The sequence below is a fragment of the Vulpes lagopus genome, chromosome 11 (assembly GCF_018345385.1).
Source record: "Vulpes lagopus strain Blue_001 chromosome 11, ASM1834538v1, whole genome shotgun sequence".
Lineage (NCBI taxonomy): Eukaryota > Metazoa > Chordata > Mammalia > Carnivora > Canidae > Vulpes > Vulpes lagopus.
The window spans coordinates 45,238,883-45,252,877 of record NC_054834.1 but is presented as its reverse complement, the minus strand read 5'-3'; positions in this window follow the sequence as shown (position 1 = coordinate 45,252,877).

Genomic DNA, 13,995 nt, shown 5'->3' with positions numbered 1-13,995 from the left:
GTATCCCAGTAGGAACAATTATATATTTTCTCATGTGATTGATACTGAATGCACGTCTATTGGTGAGCCGTATCCTGTGCTTTGTAGTTCTTTTAATTTTATTTATATTCAGCTGGGATGGGAGCCAGATTTCTCTTGGCTTCCACACTCATTGATGGTTGGACAGTAGAGAAGTTTTTTTTTTTTTGTTTTGTTTTCCCATTTCTGAAGTTGTAGACTTGCCAGCTATACACCTTCTTTTTGCAATATTTTCTGGTACTATCTATTATTCACCAGGAATACATTTTCTGTATTTATTATGTTTACCCAGCAACTTTCTCATTCCATTACTTATGAATGTTAAGTTCATCTGAGTCCTTTATAAATAGGCTAGATTTGAAACTACTAATTAGAACTTCTTAAGATAAAAAGTTGCCGAGAGGCCATGTTTTGGAAACATTATGTTTACTATGTTTGTCAAAAATTTACATACTATTGATATGCTCCATTTATCTTGGCATCTGTTACCCAACTTCTTAACTATAAACGAACAATTTTAACTTTCACTGGCTGTTCTCCCTAGCAACAGTAATGTCTGGACTCGTGATCTCCACTTTGTAGGGTAACATGCCATTTTCATCTTTAATTTGAGTATGGCAGGGCTATAATTTGTATATGTAAGTTTTCGATGTATGTGTCTTCTGTAAGAGGGTGATAAGTTTGAAAAGCATCCTTCGTCTCAAAAAATATAACAATCAAAATAAAAAAATGTGACTGGGCACCTGGGTGGCTTAGTTGGTTAAGCATCTGCCTTATCTTAGGTTATGAATCCAGAGTCTTGGGATCAAGTCCCCCATCAGATTCTTTGCTCAGTGGGGAATCTACTTCTCCCTCTACCCTTCCCCCTGCTAGTAATCTCTCTCTCTCTCTCTCTCTCTGCCTTTCTCTCTCTCTCTCTCTCATGCTCTCTTTCAAATAAATAAAATCTTCAAAAAAAAAAAAAGATAAAAAATGTTACTAGTTACCAAAGCCTGTGGATTTTAAAAATTAAAAATACTCCCTTGTAAAAATTTCCTGCTATTGATACTATAGTCAGATGACATTATGGAAGGGTGCAGTATTTTTCTCCTGTTCTCCCCTTCAGTTTGACTCTATCTACATAGCTTTTATAGTATAAATCATTTGTAGATGGTCTGATTATGTGCATGGTCAGTATTTGTTTATAGATTTTTTTTAAATCAGTTTGTAGCCTAATTCCTATTTATCTCTTTTTAAACTAACTTAGATCACAATACTATTTTTGGCATACCTTGCATTATATTCATTGCATGATTAAGGTCTAGTATTTGTGATTTTATAATCATGAAAATGTCTAAATGTATTGTGGGACATTTCCAGGTTTGAATGAAGCCTTGAGGAACCAAGACTCCCTACTACACTCCAATGACTACAAAGGTGTTCTTTGCCCAAACTAATCCAGAAACTACATACAGTAAATAAGCTAACAGATCCAAGAAATTATAGTTCTCAGAGCATAAATAGCAAAAGTTCATCAACCTGTTGTAAATCACTTCCTTAATATATGCACTAATTACATAATTGAAAATGTTAAATGTATAAGCACACACACACATATACACAACAGGAACATTTTAAAAAACATTATATCATACAAGCAAACATGCATTTACTCAGAACACCCCCATTTAATAGATGGGAGAATGCCAGTATCATCGGAGCCCATTGGGCCTTTAAGTGATTGCAATGTCCTGAAAAGAATTGTCTACTTTCCTGAATATTTTCTTAATCATTCTATTTTTCTCTATACTTTTACCAGGCAAGTATATTTACCTTAACAATATTTAAAATATAGTGAGTGGATTCGTTTGTGGCTATTATTTCTTCAATGTTTTCTCTTTGAGAGACATACATGCTGTTTTTTATTTCCATAATTCACCTGATTTTATTACCAGTAATATGTCACAATTTATTATTATTATTTTTTGTGACAAGCACTTCAGTTTCCAGATTTGTGCTATTACAAATACCGCTGACATGAACATTCTCCCCTGTACTGTGTGTGAGGGAAGTAGAACAGGTAGACCATAATGGGTGTCTAGATTGCAGTATACTGTATAACATCAAAACTCTTTTATTTTATTTATTTATTTGATGGACAGGGAGAGAGTGGGAGAGAGTGGCAGATGGAGAGGGAGAGGAAGACTTTCCACAGAGCAGGGAGTCCAATGTGGAATTTGATCCCAGGACCCTATGATCATGACTTTAGCGAAGGCAGATGATCAACTGACTGAGCCACCCAGACACCCCTAACATCAAAACTCGGAACTATATTGATCTACCTTCCCATCGATTCTATATGAGATTTCCTGTTCCTCATCTTCATTTTCAGCCTCTTGATTTTGCCAGTATGGCTATGGCAAAACTAAGGTTCAACTTCTGGTATCTTAATTACTAATGGTATAAATATGTTTTTTTTTCCAAATAATTGTGTTTCCTTTCCTTTGAAAAGTGTTTATGCATTTTATCTATTCCAATTACTTTTATCTGCTATGCTTCCAATTTACAGAAGTTCTTTATAATTGCTGGATCATTGCTTGATTATATATTTTGTAACTACCTTTTCCTGTTTGTATTTTCATACCTGTTTTCTTGACCTCCAATAAACAGAAATTCTTATTTTTCTGCCATGTTGTTGATGTGTCTTTTATTTATTTATTTTTAACGATTTTATTTATTTATTCATGAGAGACACACAGAGAGAAGAGGGGCTGAGACACAGGCAGAGGGAGAAGCAGGCTCCATGCAGGGAGCCCAATGTGGGACTCGATCTTGGGACTCCAGGATCATGCCAGGGCCTTCAGCCCTGGGCTGAAGGCAGGTGCTAAACCACTGGGCTACACAGGGATCCCCTTCATGTGTCTTTTAAAGAAAATTCTTTACCATGAGATCATAAAGGTATTCTAATACATTTTCTTCTAAAAGTTTAGAACTGCCCTTTTATGTATAAATTTTTCTTTCATCAATAATTCATTTTTTTGTGTATGGCAAAATAAAGAGTATCCATATTAATATCCTCTCCAAACAATTTTCTTACTGTTCAATAATTTATACTATTTATAGTTATTTTCAGTATTACCTTTACGCATCAGAATCTGTATCTGAGCTTACTATTCTGTGCTTGATGTAACTAACATCCTAGTCTCTGGTAAATATCAAACTATCTTATTCACTTATAAAATATCTTGATAGCAGAAGGAATGGTTCTTTCAACATTTTACACATCTTCATTTGTGTCTTGACTCTATTGGTTTTGTTATACTCAATATACCTGTTAGACTAAGCCTCTCATATATTTTTCCATAAAATATATGTTGGAGATTTTTATTCTAATTTTTTGTATCAGTAGATTAACTGAAGAGAATGGATATCATAATGATATTCCATCTTCATAGCCATGAACATGTAAATCAATTTATTTATTTGGATATCCTTTAGTATTTAAAACAAGGTTTATAATTTTCTACATAGATCTCATGCACATCTAGGCTTAGACTTATTCCTACATAAATAATTTAATTTCCTTTGGACTGTAGTTTTACTCACTCTTACATATAGATGCAATTTATCTAATACCTGAGTATATTGCTTAACATTTTATTGTTTATTTGAATTTTTAACATGATTAATATTTTCTGTAAATTGTGCTGAATTTATTTCTTCTTTCAAACCCATATTTTTCCTCACTTTATTGGATTGACTATATTCTCCAGTAAAATGATGACTAGAATGGCTGGCAATGAGTATGTTAGTATTAGTGTTGATTTTAAAGAAAAATTTTAACTTTTTAGCATTCAACATATTGCTTGCTGATTCTTCTATAGATTCCCATTTTTACAGCTTATATGATTCTTTCTATTCCCTGTTTGGTATAAGTATTCAACACAATTTTTTATTTTTTAAAAATATACATCTATTGAGATGAGCATATAGTTTTTTTCCCCTTAACATATTTTATCTAGTAAGTCATATATTTTCTAACATTGAACTAACATTGCATTTCTAAAAGAGACACATACCAAATTTTGGACACAGTTTCCCTCAATTTGCTAATAATATTTTGTTTAGAAATTTTATGTATTTATTTGCTATTAGTGTTAAGTTTATATTGCAATTATAAAATAATGAGCCTTTTTTCATTCTCTAAAAATGTTTAAATAGTCTTTAAAATATGTATTCCTTGAATGATTATTAGAATTCCCTAATAAAGCCCTGTGGTTTGTGTTTTCTTTATAGGGGAAAAAAAACACTATTTTAATTTATTTGTTATAGAATGGATTCTCTATTTCATTCTGTATCAGGTTTATTACTTTTTTTGTCATTTCACAGATCATCATATTATTTCTGCAACAATTATATCATTATGTTTTCTTTTCCATTGCTAATATTGTATTTACTCTTCATTGTTCTTTTTTCTTTGCACTTAACTATTTGCTTGAACTTTGTAAATGCTGTTTGTATTTTCAAGGAACCAAATTTTGCTCACTGATTCTATTTATTGTATTCCAATAGTACTTATGTTTTTTTGCTCTTATGGTTAACATTTTCTTACGTCTATTTCATTTAATGTTATTCTTACTTTTTTACCTGAATGACAAATTGATTTATATTCTTCTTAACTTTTTAATTAAGTATGTTTTATTTTGTAGAAAATACCATTTCAGCTTCAGTAGAGAAGCTTCAATGTGCACTATTTTCTTTCTTTATTTCTTTTTTTTTAAGATTTATATTTATTCATAAGAGACATGGGGAGAAGCGGAGACATAGGCAGAGGGAGAAGCAGGCTCCACGCAAGAAGCCCAATGTGCCACTCGATCTAGGGACCAGGTTGATAGCCAAAGGCAGACGCTCAACTGCTGGGCCACCCAGGCATCTCTGTGCAGTATTTTCATAACCGTTAAATCATAGTATGATTTCTTCTAAGAATTACTTACAAGAGTGGCTTTATTTTTCTCTAACTTCATGACATACTTGTTCCTTAATAATCTCTTTATATTGATTACCAACTTAATTGCATTTGATTAAGAATGTGCTCCAGGAGCCTCGGTGTCCATCGAAAGATGAATGGATAAAGAAGATGTGGTTTATGTATACAATGGAATATTACTCAGCAATTAGAAACGACAAATACCCACCATTTGCTTCAACATGGATGGAACTGGAGGGTATTATGCTGAGTGAAATAAGTCAATCGGAGAAGGACAAACAGTGTATGTTCTCATTCATTTGGGGAATATGAATAATAGTGAAAGGGAATATAAAGGAAGGGAAAAGAAATGTTGGGAAATATCAGGAAGGGAGACAGAACATAAAGACTCCTAACTCTGGGAAGCGAACTAGGGGTGGTGGAAGGGGAGGAGGGCGGGTGTTGGAGGGGAATGGGTGATGGGCACTGAGGTGGACACTTGACGGGATGAGCACTGGGTGTTTTTCTGTATGTTGGTAAATTGAACACCAATAAAAATTAATTAAAAAAAAAAAAAAAAGAATGTGCTCCAGGGGATCCCTGGGTGGCGCCGCAGTTCGGCGCCTGCCTTTGGCCCAGGGTGCGATCCTGGAGACCCGGGATCGAATCCCACATCGGGCTCCCAGTGCATGGAGCCTGCTTCTCCCTCTGCCTGTGTCTCTGCCTCTCTCTCTCTCTCTCTCTCTATCTCTCTCTCTGTGACTATCATAAATAAATAACAACAACAACAACAAAAGAATGTGCTCCATAGGATACAAATACTTGAGAATATAAAAAGGCCTGCTTTACTGCCTTGTAATTGATCAATTTTTGTGAATAGGCTATGTTTATTAGAAAATAGTATACTTTCAGGGCTCTTGAGTCTGATTCTTGATCTCATTTGAGGTCTTGACTTCAGGGCCATGGATTCAAGCCTCGAGTTGCCCCAAGTTGCGGAGTTGGGCTCCACACTGGGTGTGGAGGCTACTTTAAAAAAAAAAAAAAAAAGGAAAGAAAATAATATACTATTTACATTAGTTCAGTAATGGAATCTAAACTAAATCTACATTAGTCCATCAATATTCATTATATCAAAATTTTAGTTTAAATTTTCTGTATTTTTATTAATTTTTAACAGCTTGTTAATATCCCTGAATCAGATTTGTCCTTTTTTCCTAGTATTTCTACAATGTTAGATATCTGTGATGCTATTATTAGGTATGTGCACATTTATAGTTAACCACACTGATGGCTTTAATTCTTAACAATATTCCTTAAAGTATGATTTAATTCCATATGAACATAAATGTGCCATCAATATTTTTAATATTTTTATTTTTACATATTTCTTTTTTTAAAGATTTTATTTATTTGTTCATGAGAAACACACACAGAGAAAGAGAGAGAGAGAGGGAAAGAGACAGAAACACAGGCAGAAGGAGAAACAGGCTCCAGGCAGGGAGCCCAACTTGAGACTCGATCCTGGGTCTCCAGGATCACACCTGGGATGAAGGCAGCGCTAAACCACTGAGCCACTTGGGCTGCCCTATTTTTACATATTTCTAAGTTGAAAATTCTAAGTATTTTTATGGTAAGGACCTAAGCTTAACATCATGCAAAAAGCATATAACTGATTAATTTTTAATTGCATTAAACAATAAATTTTTACCTGGATCATTTATTCAATTACACAGTTGATTTCAATATATTAGGATCCATTCCTACAATCTCTTCTTTATTTATTTTCTGTTTTAGTTTTCTATTCATTTGATTTTCGACATTTCTTTTGTTGCTTAGCATATATGTGTGTTTGAGTGTATATATGTGTATGCTGTTGTGTCTTGTCATATTTTGATTTCATTGATATATTACTCTATTTTATGCTACTATTTTGGATATTATATACTCCATTTTTTATCTTGCAGTGGCTAATTTAGAGAGTATACTATGTTAAAAAATAAAATATATCATTTTAAAATGTTAGTAATTATTTTCCAAATATATATGAAACCAGCATTCTAAATCAGATATTCCTCCTAACATTTTTTTTTTCACTTTAGTTCTACAATGATTTATAAATCCAAGTATTAGGTAAAAGTTATTCTTTCGTACACACAAAAACACTTTTGATTTACCAAAGTGATTATATTTTTTCAATATTAATTCTTGCATTTGAGACTTTTGTTGTAGGGTTATATTTTTTTTGTTCTATCTGTTCATTCTTTAAAAGTTCTTTAGTAAATGTCTACTGTTAAATACATTTCTTAGCTCTTGTTTGTATGAATATGTGTTTAATTTGACCTAATTTTTTGATAGATAATTTCACATGGTTTACAATTCTAGAATGACAGATATTCAAATATTTTGAAGCTATTTTTCCATTATTTTATATTTTTCTCTATTGAGAAAATATATGAAGAAAAATTATTTGTCTGCCTTGTACCATTCTAGCCATCTTCTTTAACCTGTAGACTCAAGCTATCATCATGTCTCACCTGTTTTCCTGTGATAAAATTCTAACTGGTCTCACTTTAACTCTCCCTGCCCACTTTTTCCCCATATGTACATTATCCATTATTACACAGTAACTGAATTGATTCCTTTAAAGTATAAAATAAGTCACTTCCCTGCTTAGAACCCTCCATAGAGCTGTCCTTTTTATGCTGAGTCAAAGCAAAATTATGACAAAGATCTGGCCCCACCTGGCCTGGCACCATTAACTCTCTGACCCTATCTTTCTTTTTTCTCTCTTTTGCTAACTTTGCTCCAGGCACTCTGGCCTTCCTGCTGTTCCTTTACCAAGCTAGGTATACTCCAAACTTAGTGTCTTTTTACTCATTTTTACTTCTTTATGGAAAAAAAATTCTAGATATTCAATACTTAACTCCTTCATTGCATTCAAGATTTTCCTCAAATATTCATTTCAGATTACTGTCTTGACAACCTCATTTGAAATTACAAACCTTCCTCTTTAGCACTCCCAGTGGACTTGACTCTGCCTTAATGTTATAATACTAATAGCCTTACAAAAATAAAATGCACTCATTCATTGTGCATATTATTTACTTTCTACTCTTTCTTTATACAATGTAAGCTCCCTGAGGGCAAATTTTATGTATTTGATAATGTTGCCTTGTGCCTTAAGCAATGCCTGGCATGTAGTATGTGGTCATTAACTTGTTAAATAAATTTATGAATGTCAGGATACAACTTTTATGTTTTTGTTTTTTCCACAATTCGAGCCACTCAAGTTATTTTTGCTACAACACTGAACTTCAAATCACGGTTGAATAACCCATGTCAACAAATTCTTCCCATATAGCTTTCTACCCCCTCACCTCTACCGTCCAACACCATCAAAATACATTCTCAGTTCTTTAGGCTAAATATTAGCCATGTCCTGTAATTTTGTGAGTGTGTAAGATATGTCCTTTTGGAGGAATTGCATTTCCCCGTGTGAGCTTCAGTTAAAACTGTACTGGCTAGGAACATATAGAGAGCAGTGTCGGTGGAGGAAAGGAAGAAGGTCAACACATTGAAATAGCTTGCCTTTCTATTTTTCCTGGCATAAGGTGCCTGTTTTCTTCTACAAAGGCAGAGGGAACCATTTCTGCCAGCGAGGAGCATTCAGGTGAATTGGGGGATTCAAATGCTTTTGATCATTGCCATGCTGCCTTTCAGCAACATACGGGTCCCCTGTGAAGGCTCTGACTTAAACATAGGAGGATATTTGGCTGGAAATTTGTCTCATTTGCGGTTCTGTCACCCTCATTATCAGTTTCTAAACGTGATTTTTGGCAAAGTCTGCCCCACAGCTGCAGGAGATGAGCATCTCCTTTAATACTGTCTTTGAGGTTCTCTGGCTTCAGAACTCTCCGTTAATTGGGCAACTGACTGGCTTATCTTTTTTATTTTTACAAAGTTTTAATATGGCCAAAAGACATAATCAGGAAAAAAAAAAGAAAGAATTAAGAAGGAGGGAAGGGGAATGCAGACAGGGAAGGAGAAAGATTAAAAATAAGAACGTGCTATACTGCACTGGCCACAGCTTTTTACCAAGTGCCACTGATTATTCTCTTTCAAGAGGCTTCTTTGGATTGATGTAAAATACCTTTCTTTGTGTTGGAACTGGCCCACAGGAAAGGTGAATATTTTATCTGCTAGCTCCTTCTCATCTATTGTGCTTGTGGTGGACACACCTCAAGGTGGCCCCATACCACCTCCTTATGTAAGTCTTTTGGAATACAAGTGGAATCTGTTACTTGCTTTTAACTAACATGATGGGATGTCACTTCCTTGAGTAGGTTATATTATATGGCAAAGATAATGGGATGTCATTCTTATGATTACATTTCATTATATAAGACTCCATCCCAGTAGACTGTAGAAAAATATTATTTTAGTAGCCCTAGAAGCACACAGCAACCTGTGAACCACTGATGAAAAGGGCCCCATGGTAGGAAAATGAGGAGAGCCCCTAGAACCTAAGGGTGGTCTCTAGCTATCAGCCAGTAAGAAGTGAAGACCTTCACTGAATGAGTTTGGAAGCAGATTCTTCCCCAGACAAGCCTCCAGATGATAGTGCCGGCATATAACACCTATATCACAATGTTAGAGTCTGAGTGGAGAGCTCACCTACACTGGCCAGACCTCTAACCCATGAAAACTGAAAAATAAATTTTTCTTCATGTAAGCTACTAAGTTTGTGGTAAGTTGTTATTTAGCATTAAAAGAACTAGTATAATAATCTAATTGAAAAAAATCCCACTCTCATGGTCTTTAATTTTCCCACATTTCTAGGTTTTGTCATCTGGCCTCTCCAGGAAGACACTGAGAATCTAGAGCATTAGCATTGCATCCATTGTGTCCAATTGAGTAAGTGTGAGGGTTCAGAATCTCTACAGGTCATTGCTATATACAGGGCTCCATCGTCTGCATCTCTGAGATATACTGAGGTGGCCTGCGTTTGCATTTTATTGCTTTACAATAAACTGTAGTTTTTATTCCTAGTCACACCCCCAGTTTCTAAATGTGTAAATGATGATGATAGAATAGCTTATGAGAAAGATAAATAATTAATTTATTCATTAATTGGCTTACTCCTTTAACTGAATCTTGTTCAATGCTATGTACAGTGATGAAATGGTTACTCGGAACATTCATAGTACCTGCCTTAATGGAGGTTAAAGGCTGGTGAACAAGGTGGAGAGAAATCAAATTATCCAACAAAAGAATTATGATTGTAACTTTTCTAGGTATTACAAGAGGAGATAATTGTAGTCTCAGTATAAAGATACTTGGTATGTAATAATAATAATAACTATGATTTAGTTTTAACTATGTTTCCAATGCCATTCAATGCATTTTAGATGCATTAACTTTTTTTATCATCAGAACAATCATATTAAGAGGAAAACTTAAGTGCAGAAATGTTCAGGTATTTACCCAAGTCTATATACCTAGTAAGTGGCTTAAATGCATCCAGACATTCCAGGTCAGTACCTGAGTTGTTTTTGTTTTTGTTTTAAGATTTTATTTATTTATTCATGAGAGACACAGAGAGAGGCAGAGACACAGGCAGAGGGAAAAGCAGGCTCCCCATGGGGAGCTGGATGCAGGACTCAATCCTCTACCAAGGATCACGCCCTGAACACAAAGGAATCCTGGGTGCCTTAACAATGACCCAATAGTGGGTCAAATCAAATCTGGTTGATGGCATCAGTGAAAAGGTCTCTTTGAAAAATAATAGATTTGAAAGGTGAAGAGAAAGTATTTAGTAAGAAAATGGAGTATTTTAGCAGTGTAAATATTATGTGTAAAGGCCATGGGATGGAAGAGAGTAAAAAGAGTAAGACATTTTATTATTTTTTAAAGATTTTATTTATTCATTCATAAAAGACACAGAGAGAAGCAGAGATATAGGCAGAGGGAGAAGCAGGTTCCCCCGCAGAGAGCCCAATGTGGGACTTGATCCTGGAACTCTGGAACCATGCCCTGAGGCAAAGGCACATCCAACACTGAGCCACCCAGGTGTCCCTCAAGTAAGATATTTTAAAATAACTTAAAGGAAGCAACAGCTGGGGTGCAGATATATCAATAGAGTATGATGCAAGATAGAGCTGGGAGATTTAAGCTCCATTAGAGTATCTCTTGAATAATACACAGCGCTTAAAAGCCTGTTCCTCTAGACACTGCTTCCAATATATTGTTTTACTGCTACTTATTTACATCTGTTTTTAACCTCCAAGTAATCATTGCATTACAACCTTCGAATGATTCTTATCATTATTGACATTTGTCAACATATTAACTCTCCCCCCTTTTTTCTCACTATCACTAATTATATTCCACTTTTGCATATTTTTCCATGAAAAATATCCTTAAATATTTCCTCCAAATGCCACCTGTTATTAACAATCACAGGGCTTTATTTTTTTTCCCTTACTCTACAGTGATATTTCAGTACTCTATACAATTCTAGATTGAATCTCAAAATCTTTGCCCCAGTTCCATGTGGGTGATAAAACCCAAGCCACTACCTTGGATCCAGTAACCCCTTAGGGTAGTTGAAGAATCATTAGCTCATGAATCACAGCTATGGTTTTCAGCTCTTTATTTTCCTCTGAAATATGAGAATTTCTTCATCTTTTTAAACTCCAGTTCAACTGCTTTGTTATATTTTTCTACATTATATGTTTTTTGAACATTATAGCAAAGCCTAGTCTTTCACATCACAGGCATTGTGAGTCTCAATGATGTGATTTTAGTGAGGCTAAATCATGCCTAAGTAGTTATAACAATGTTGCTGAGATTATACTTGATGTGAAAAGATATTGAAAGATGTAACATGTTAGCACTTTGATAAATATTTTCAAAGTTTTATTTTCTAAGATATTAAAATTAGGAAATAGTATGATATTTCAGGATGATTAAAGTTGTACCTCAAATCCTGCTCTCAAATCCTTCACTCATCTCTAATTTGAACAAGAACACATTTGATAAAGTTAATTCATGTATCAAGACCCACAGGACGAAGGCTGCTCCAGCAACCTGTCTCATCCCACAAAGCTGAACCTAAGTCAGCCTGCACTTAAAAATCAAAACAAACAAACAAACAAACAAACAAACAAAAAACAACAACAACAAAAAAAAAAACACCACTTCCCTGTCAAGGAAACCTAACATCTTTCATAGTCTCCAAATCACCTTTTGCAACTTTATCTCCCCTTAGAATGCAGGATGGGCCTTCCAGCCATCATGCCCTGTTCTCACATTGCCTCTTATAATGCTTTACCCACCCTTGCCCAAAATCTCTCAGAAAGAGTGCTCCACTGTTGGTGAGGTACTGCACTCCCCAATCCATGGATTGTTTTCCCTTGAAAAAGGGCATCACTCCTGTTACTAAATTGCATCCTTCTGTCATCTGACACATTCCATTTACCTTAAGAACGTGAGGGAAAGATACAGGTCAAATATATTTTTTAATTTTTGGTATTTTTTTATTTTTTATTTTTTATTTTTATTTATTTATGATAGAGAGGGAGAGAGAGGCAGAGACACAGGCAGAGGGAGAAGCAGGCTCCATGCACTGGGAGCCCGATGTGGGATTCGATTCCAGGTCTCCAGGATCGCGCCCTTGGCCAAAGGCAGGCGCCAAACCGCTGTACCATCCAGGGATCCCTAATTTTTGGTATTATCAGATATCTTAACGTTTGCCAACTCAGTGGCTGAGAGATGCTATTGTAATTGTAGCCTTAAAAGCCTAGTTTGCTTTTCTTTAATTATATCCTTTTGTGAAGATATAAGCCATGCTTTAGTAAAATGGCCATTCCTGCATTTTGCCATCTATAGAATTTCTTCATATATTTTATATATTTATCAGTTGGGTGTTTTACAGTTTTTTTTACATTGACCAAGCTCCTATGTCTGATGGATAAAAGCAGAAAGTTGGTTATTCTATTTATTGAGTGCAATGGGTCCTTAACCTTACTTTTTTTTTTTTTAAGATTTTATTTATTTATTCACAAGAGACACACACAGAGAGAGGCAGAGACACAGGCAGAGGGAGAAGCAGGCTCCATGCAGGGAGCCCCACATGGGACTTGATCCTGGGACTCCAGGATCATGCCCTGGGCCAAAGGCAGGCTCTAAACCACTGAGCCACCCAGGGATCCCCTTAACCTTACTTTTGGCTATTACTCTTTGTTTTTTACTTTTAATCAGATTCTCCTTTCTATTTTACTACAGGTACAATTTCACACATAGACTGCTAATTATTATCAAATGGTAAATGGAATCAAAGCATTCTTCAATTTTATTGTCCACCCCCTTTTAGAATGTTTTCGGAGTTTATGAGAAGAATTTTTCTACAGATTTTGCTCCATATATCCAAGTATCTTCTCCCCACCTATACTGAGATTTAATTGGCATATAACATTGTTTAAGTTTTAGGTATACAGCATGTGTATGGTGGTGATTTAACATATGTGTGTATGCATGTATATGTGTGTGTATATACACAGAGAGACAGAAATGATGACCCAGAGAGAAACATACCCATCACTTCATGTCGTCGTTTTTTTTTTTTTTTTTTTTTTTTTCATGGTGAGATCCTTTAAGATCTACTCTCTTAGCAACTTTCAAGTGTACAACACAGGTATCATTAACTATTGTCAATATGCTGCACATTAAATCCCAGAACTTACTCCTCTTGTAACTGGAAATCTGTACCCTTTGATCAAAAAATTATTGTATTGGTTTACCAAATACCATGTAATCTCCTGAAAGTAATATAGTAACTAAAGATATATTTTACTTTTACTTTTAGTATTATGATTATCAGATGAAGCTGTTTTGAATTTCTAAATAAATATTTATAAGTTTACATGAATTATTTTTGTTTTATAATATTTGGGGCCATGTAAAATTATTTTATAAGGTAAGTCATTAAAAAAAGGAAATATCTGATAACAGTTATGAGTTCTATGATGTAA